This window comes from Leptonychotes weddellii, chromosome 6 (assembly GCF_054177405.1).
Source record: "Leptonychotes weddellii isolate Sample4059 chromosome 6, ASM5417740v2, whole genome shotgun sequence".
NCBI lineage: Eukaryota > Metazoa > Chordata > Mammalia > Carnivora > Phocidae > Leptonychotes > Leptonychotes weddellii.
Window position 1 is genome coordinate 128,346,029 of NC_138374.1, and position 8,938 is coordinate 128,354,966.

An 8,938-nucleotide genomic window follows, 5' to 3' on the forward strand; every position below is an offset into this window, starting at 1 on the left:
CAGTTGGGGAGCGTGCGACTCTTGATCTCGGGGTCATGAGTTCAAGCCCCGCATTGGGGGTAGAGTTTACTTAAATAAATATATAAAATAAAAAAATTTAAAAAACACCATTTATTCTAGGGAGTGGTAGGACTCACATAGGCTGACGAATAGCGGGTTATGTAAAGCACAGATCAGTAGCCTCAGCTTGGACTTGACTTGTGGTTAGACGGGAGCGATTAAGAGGCTTTACAAGCCAAAGAAATACTAGTAAGTTGTGTCTAAAAGAAGAGCCAATTCATTAATTTAGCAACTTTGTTGAGCGCTACTGTACATCAGATTCTAGGGGAAACAGTAAAAAAAAAAAAAAAGAAAAAAAAATTTGTGGGCTGGTCGAATGCTAGAGCCACGAAGATCTTGTCAGAGATCTTTTCAGGATCAAAAAGGGTGAAAGGAGTATATTTGAGAGACATTTCAAAGGATGGATCAACAAGATACCGGGAGTGGGACATGCACTCTAAAAGGATGAGCATGTGATTCAGGTTTCAGCTCGCATATCGAGACTTCCACTTCGATCTAACACGGATAACAAGTTCCAGAGTTACCCACCTCAAACAAACAAAAATAGACAAATATGTGAAATAACAGATGCATGCGATGTTTTCATTTTGATGAAATGTTCTCAGGACATTGGCTATCAGTCAATGGAGGACAGTGAACCCTGAGAGAAAACAAAGGAAATAAATCCTACGATCGACCCAGCTATTTCCGTTGAGAGAGTTTCTAGGCTGTGGCACAGGGAGGGGGAACCCAAATAGAACCTGGTGTTCACCCTCATTAAGGAGCCAGAGCTGAGAGACCAGGGAGATGAAGACAGCTAGAGTCTGGAGGGGAGAGAGCTTTACGAAAGCCTCAAAGATCTGCAGAGATCAAGCATGTGAGAAAACTGCTCAGGCCCGCGAAAGAGCCACCTGGAAGTGTTAGAACGATCGAACCTCCTACGGAAGTCTCGCCCTTTCCAGCCAGCCCTAGTGAAAACTCATGATTCCTGGGTCAGCGGGTAGAGTATTCAGAAGTTTTGCCTCAGTAGTGGAAACTTACTGGGTCCTGTGTAACAAAACTTAATTATTCAGAAGGATAACTGAGTAATTCAACGATGTCCCAGAACAAAGTTTGAAAATATTAATAGGAATACAAAATGGGCATTCAGCAACATGGCGTGATATTCACAGTATCTAGTAGCATCCATTCAGAAGTTTTCCTGAATGCAAATATGAGGGAAAATACGACCCTTAACGAGGAGAAAAAAGTCAGTTGACACCAGAAATGGCAGAGGTGATAGAATTAGTAGACAAGGACATTGAAACAGTTATAATAACTCTATATTGTATGTTCAGAAAGCTGGAGGAAAGATTAAATATGTTAAGTGGAGAGGTGAGTGGTATAAAATAGCACAACTCTGACATCTTGAAATGAAAACTACAATTTCTGAGAAGAAAAACGCACTGGATAGAATTAGATGAGACATTGCAGAAGGAAAGGATCGTGAACTTGAAGACATAGTGATAGAAACTATCCAAAATGAAACAAAAAAACTGCTGAGAAAAGATGGACAGTGCATCAAATGAGCTAAAGGACAATGTCAAGCAGCCCAGTGTTTGCCCAGAGTGCCTGAGGAAGTTGAGGTGGGGAGAGACACTCAAAGATATGAGGGCTAGAATATTTCTAAATTTGCTAGAAACCATAAATCAACAGACCCATAATGTTTAACAAATTCCAGGGTCAAGAGACATGAAGAAAAAGATATCAAGGCATATTAAATGTAATTGCTTTTAAATCAATGGTAAAAAATAAAATCAGTGATAAAACAGCAATTTAAAATAAGCCACAAAGGGGCGCCTGGGTGGCTCAGTCGTTAAGCATCTGCCTTCAGCTCAGGTCATGATCCCAGGGTCCTGGGATGGAGCCCCGCGTTGGGTTCCCTGCTCCGCGGGAAGCCTGCTTCTCCCTCTCTCTCCCACTCTCCCTGCTTGTGTTCCCTCTCGCGCTGTGTCTCTATCAAATAAGTAAATAAAATCTTTAAAAATAAAAAAAATAAATAAAATCAGCCACAGAAAAAAAGACCTATTATGGAAAGAGGAACAAAGAAGAGAAAGCAGACTTCCTGTCAGACACAATGTGAAACAAAAAACCAGTACTAGAAAAAATAAAACTGTCAAACTAGAATACTCAGATACAATATTTTTCAAAAACAAACATGAAATAAAGACTTTCAGACACAGAAAAGCTAAAAGAATTCATCACCAGCTGACCTGATACCGTAAGAAATGTTAAAGGAAGTCCTTCAAGCAGATGGAAAAGTATGCCAGATGGGAATCTGCATCTACACAAAGGAACAAAGAGCCAAATTAACAACTATGTTTAGAGCAAAAATAGTAACAATGTTGTTATAAGATTTGTAACATGTAGAAGTAAAACTCACATGAAAATGTAGCACAAAGATCGGAAGATTTTTGCAAGGTTCTTTTTACCTTATGTATAATGGTAAAATAGCACTTCAGCATAGATTTTAATAAGTTGAAGATGTATACTATAAACATTTTTTAAAAACCACTGAAAATATACAGTGGAGTTACAGCTAATGAAAAAAAAGGAGATAAACTAGAATTAAAAAAACAAAAGACAGGGGCGCCTGGGTGGCTCAGTCAGTTAAGCGTCTGCCTTCGGCTCAGGTCATGATCCCAGGGTCCTGGAATCGAGCCCCACATCGGGCTCCCTGCTCGGCGGGGAGTCTGCTTCTGCCTCTCCCACTCCCCCTGCCTGTGTCCCCTCGCTGTGTCTCTCTCTGTCAAATAAATAAAATCTTAAAAAAAAAAAAAAGAGGACAGAAAAACAAATGGAACAAAAGAACAGATAGGAAAATAAAAAACAAACAGCAAGCGGAAGCTTTAAACCCAACCATATCAATAATTGCATTAAATATAAATGACCTAGGGGCACCTGAGTGACGCAGTCAGTTGAGCATCCAATCCTGATTTTGGCTCAGGTCATGATCTCCGGGTTGTGTGGATCAAGCCCCATGTTGGGCTCCATGCCAGGCATGGAGTCTGCTTGGGATTCTCTCTCTCCCTCTGCCCCCCCAACACTAAAAATAAATTACATATACATATATATTATATATATATCCTAAAAGCCCCAACTAAAAGGCTGCAATTGTCAATTTTTTTTTAAAGATTTTATTTATTAGAGAGAGAGCGAGAGAGCACAAGCAGGGGGAGCAGTGAGGGAGAGGGAGAAGCAGGCCCCCCCCACTGAGCAGGCTCAATCCCAGGACCCTGAGATCATGACCTGAGCCGAAGGCAGCCGCTGCACCGACTGACCCACCCATGGGCCCCTGTCAAATTGTATTTTTTTAAAAAAGCTATATGCTTATGAAAAACCCGCTTTAAATATAAAGACACAAGTTAAAAGGATCAAAGAACGGTGAGCTACCTGGTTTAGAGGTAAAATAATGTTCGCTTTCAGGCTTAAAAATCCTAAAGTCATAGAATAAAAATCATCAAGCTTAACCACTCTATTTCACAGATCAATAGATTGCACCTCAGTACAATAATTTAGATGCCCGCTGAGGTGGCAGGCTCGGAATGGAGACGTTCTGTAGACAGGAGATATGAATTGTAACATGGGTAAGAAGCCGGTAAAGGCTTATTTGGGTGTTACCAGCAGTATGTGATCAGGAAATGAAATAAAGAGTATGTAATCCTAGTCTAATGATGGGTGCTTGGGGAAATAGTAAGTAAATTTGTAGATGTTTTCAAATGGGAAAATCATAAATCCTGTGTCTATGGGTTTGGAAACATGAAAAATGAATTCCTTATAGTAGATAATTCAATATTTTTCTTTCTCTAAATTAATATTCTGAATTGTTCTCAAAACTTAGATTATATATTTTTATAGACACTAGTCTACATGACATAATTTTTTGTAAAGTCACCATGGATAAAAGTTAAATTTTTTTTTAATTCATCTCATGGGTCTCTAACATCATTTGCATTTTCTGTGTATGAAACTGAACACCACAGTACATTTTTTTTAAAGATTTATTTATAAGAGGGTAACCGGGTGATGTGTATTAAGGAGGGCACGTGTTGTGATGAGCACTGGTTGTTTTATCCTACTAATGAATCATTGAACATTACATCAAAAACTAATGATGGACTATGTGTTGGCTAACTGAACATAATAAAATTTTTAAAAAGATTTATTTTTAAGAGAGAGCGCGTAGGAGCAGGGGGAGGGGCAGAGGGAGAAACAGACTCCCTGCTGAGCATGGAGCCTGATGTGGGGCTTGATCCCAGGACCCTGAGATCATGACCTGAGCCACAATCAAGAGTAAGACACTCAACTGACTGAGCCACCCAGGCTCCCCACCACAATACATTTTTATGAGTATAAAGCAAGAGGTATGTGAAGGAGGAAGATAACATGATGAGGGTGAATTATTTGAGGAAAAAAAGTGAATTAAAAAAAATTACAGCTAGTACATCAACTTTTTCCAAGGCTCTTAGGCATACACACACACACACACACACACACACTGTATAATATGATAATAAGCCCCCAAACTCATTTGTAGATATGGAATCCTATGTAAGGAACATTATCTTGTGTCTTTAAGAAAAATTTCTAGCTAGGTAACAAAAGCTCTACCATATGATCACGGCAAATAGACATGTTCTGTAAAATTTCCTAAATAATTGCACCTCATTCGGCTTACACTCAGTAGTTGGGTGGTAACATATTTAAAATATAGACCAAATGTGGGCAAATGTCATTTCAATCTTGGTATTTTTCTAAGAAAAAGTAATTTTGAAAGAAAGTTTAGCAATATTCACTTTGAAAATTGGAATATGGGGGCACCTGGATGGCTCAGTCAGTTAAGCATCTGCCTTTGGCTCAGGTGACGATGGCAGGGTCCTGGGATCGAGCCCTACCTCGGGCTCCCTGCTCAGCGGGAGCCTGCTTCTCCCTCTCCCTCTGCCCCTCCCCCTGCTTGTGCACTCTCACTCACTCACTCGCTCTCTCTCGCTCAAATAAATAAAATCTTAAAAAAAAAAAAGAAAATTGGAATATGAAGTTGAAAAAAACTGGCTTTTGAGAAACACTAGTTTCAGATCATTTTTCATTAAGTCATGTTTTAACTGAGATGATGCCATGGAAATAGTAAAGCAAGTAAAACCATGGAAAATCCCACCTCTTTAATGTTTGTGAGAAATCAAACTTCCTGAAACATTTTATATAATGTCCAACTCATGGTCTTTTCATATATAAGCAAAGCCAAGTTCATTATAGGTTCTCAATGCTAATATTATCAAAGTGGAACCTGAGTTATGTTGAGTTGATTATTTTTTCTTTATGCCATCAGTAGTTAAATCATTCTTCATGAGGTATTCTGAAGTTTGATATCATTGTACCCACTTGGGACAAATTTTTCAGCTCTAATTGTAATTTGTACAATTATTGTTATCCATGCCTAGAGTAACTGATAATAAACTTAGTCCAAGAATCAAAATAGCATGGATTGAAAGGGCTCTCGTGATGCTGGATCTCCTATGGGCTGGCTCCCAAAACTGGTCATACTGCTGCTGCTTCAACAGCAACAGGGACAAGGCCAGCCCGCCCTAAATACTCACAGGGCCAGACACAAGAGCATAAAGAAGACCATTGTCCCAAAGCACTCTCTTCTCCCACCCTCACCCCCCCAGCTCCATCCTACAGCAGGAGATGCTCGAAGCACAAGTATGTGGACAGTTTATGAATCTGTCTGTACGTCCTTTAACCACTTATGAGTCTGATAAGTCTATTATCATGGAGCTCACTCTTCCATGTTTTGATTTTGCCAAATATTTAGCTTAAATCAAGTATACTTTCCATGATACTCATTCATAATAACATTAAGAAAGGAAGGAGGAGGAGGGAAGGCTTATCTACTATGTTTTTCTTAGTGAACCCATGCTTATTGTTCATAACTATCTTTCATTTTCAAACATTTTTCTAGAAATCAGTGTTTACCTGTTTTGTCGGTCTCTTGGTGCCTCCCCTATTTGGCTCAGTTTTGCAAAGGACACTTAACAGCAATTTAGAAAGTTTATCCTTTAAGCTGTTCCTGTGCCCTTGACTGTTATTTTTCTATCTGGGAGTCCTAAAATAATTCAGAGGGGCAATAAAAATAATCTTACACTTCTCTTGTTTAAAGGAATAATAAAATGTTTTCATCCTTTTCTTATAAAAGTGACCTGTTCAATGAAAATTTAGAAAATAAGGCTGGGTCTGGTTCAAGATGGCAAGGTGGGAGGATGCTGAACTCACGCGCTCCCTTTGACACACTGAATCTAGAACTACACATTGAACAGTTCCCTCTGAAAGAAAACCAACAACCAGCTGAGCGACGCCTACACGTTGGGCAAAAAGCCCCATACACCAAAAGGGATAGGACACATTGAGACAGAGTCACCATAAACCCCACTCCCTGCTCTGCGTCCCACAATCAGAAGGAAGCTCTTCTTGTAGCTTCTCCCTAAGAGGCAAAGAGTTGGAAAACCACATCTGGCACCCCAGCTTTTATGACCCGAAATCATAAAATCATAGAAGAAAACAAGCAGCAAGCTCTTGGACATAGGTCTTGATGAGGACTTTTTGGATTTGACAATGAAAGCAAAAATAAACAAGTGGGACCACATCAAACTAAAAAGCTTCTACTCAGCAAAGGAAACCATGCAGAGTGGGAGAAAACACTTGCAAATCATACCTAATAAGGGGCTAATATCCAAAATATATAAAGACAACTCAATAGCAAAAAAAAAAAAAAAATCCAATTAAAAAATGGGCAAAAGATCTGAATAGACATTTCTCCAAAGAAGACATACAAATGGGCAACAGGTACATGAAAAGGTGCTTAACATCACTAATCATCAGGAAAATGCAAAACCAGAAGGAGATTTCACCTCACATGTGTCTGGAATGGCTATTATCAGGAAGACAACAAACGCTGGCTAGGATGTAGAGGAAAAGGAACTCTTGTGCGTTGGTGGTGGGAATGCAAACTGTGCAGCCACTATGGAAAACAGTGGAGCTTCCTCAAAAAATTAAAAATAGAGCTACCATGTGATCCAGCAATTCTACTTCTGGGTATTTATCCAAAGGAAACAAAAACACTAACTCAAAAAGATATCTGCACCCCCATGTTCATTGTAGCTTTATTCACCATAGCCAAGACAAGGTGACAACCTCAGTATCCATCAGTGGATTAATGGATAAAGAAAATGTAGCATATATACTGTGAAATAAGTCAGAAAGACAAATACCGTATGATCTCACATGTGGAATTGAAAGAAAGAAAAGGAAAAAAAAATGAAACTCATAGATACAGAGAACAGATTGGTGGTTACCAGATTTGGGGGGGGGTGCAAAATGGGTGAACGTAGTCATAGGTACAAAGTCCCAGTTATAAAATACAGAAGTAAAAAAAAATACCTCATGGAGATACAATGTACAGAATGGTGACTGTAGTTATGAATACTGTCTTGTGTATTTGAAAGTTCCTAAGGGAGCTGATCTTAAAGTTCTCATCACAAGAAACCAAGTGTAACTCTGTGTGGTAATGCATGTTAACTAGATTTATTGTGATCATTTCACAATATATATAAATATTGAATCATTGGGGCCCTGGGTGGCTCAGTCGGTTAAGCTTCTGCCTTGGGCTCAAGTCCTGACCTCAGGGTCCTGGGATGAAGCCCCACGTCGGGCTCCCTGCTCAGCGGAAAGTCGTCTTCTCCCTCTCCCTCTGCCCCTCCTCCCTGCTCCTTCTCTGCCCCCCCCACAAATAAAATCTTAAAAATATATATATTGAATCATTATGTTGTATACCTGAAAGTAATACTATGTCTATTATATCTCAATTTTTAAAAAAGAAACTATGGAGAAGCCAAAAGCAGGAAACAATCATCTCACCATCCAGAAACTACTGTTAATATTTTGCTCGATATCCTCCAGTCTCTTGCAGTGGGAACTTCTGTATATGATTACCTTGAGCCTGACAACTGGGGACTGATCCAGGGAAGGGCATGGTTGCAAGATGGCAATAGCCCACACTGAGCTTTACTTGGATTGTGCTTGGACCAGCAGCCTCGGAGGGGAAAGTCCAAAGCAGGAGACCTTCCAGAGACCGCATCCTGGAGCCTCCACCCAGGAGGAGAAAAGGACAAGAAAATTCCCAGAGGAGAGATGAATCGGGAGGGAGGGTTTCCTGTGTAGGTGCTGTCTCTCGGCAGCATGGGGGCGAGTCTCTGAGTCCGAGAGCTCTGGAGGGTAGTGCAGCTTGGAGTCTTACAGCATGGCATCGCTTCCCTGTGAAACCTAAAAAAAAAAAAAGTCAAACTCAACAGCGAGTATACATATATCAAATCATCATATTGTACACTTTAAATACATTATAATTGGGGGAGCTTGGGTGGCTCAGTCAGTTAGACGTCTGGCTCTTTGTTTCAGCTCAGGTCATGATCTGGGGGTTCTGGGATCAAGCACCCCCCTCGAGTCGTTTTGGGCTCCCCACTCAGCGGGGCGTCTCTTGTCCTTCTCCCTCTGCTCCTCCCCACTCTCTCTCTCTCTCAAATCAATAAAATCTTAAAAAATATATATGTTATAATTAAGTTTGTCAATTATACCTTAATAAAGCTGGTGGGGAAGAAAAAGAAGAAAAATAGAATTCCCATGTGATCCAGCAGTCCCACTCCTAGGTATGTACTTACTCAAAAGAACTGAAAGCAGGGACTAGAACAGACACTGGTACACCCATGATCACAGAAGCATCATTCACAATAGCCAACAGGTGGATGTGCCCATTGGCAGGTGAATGGATAAAAAAAATTTGGTGTAGACGTACATTGGAATAGGAGCCTTA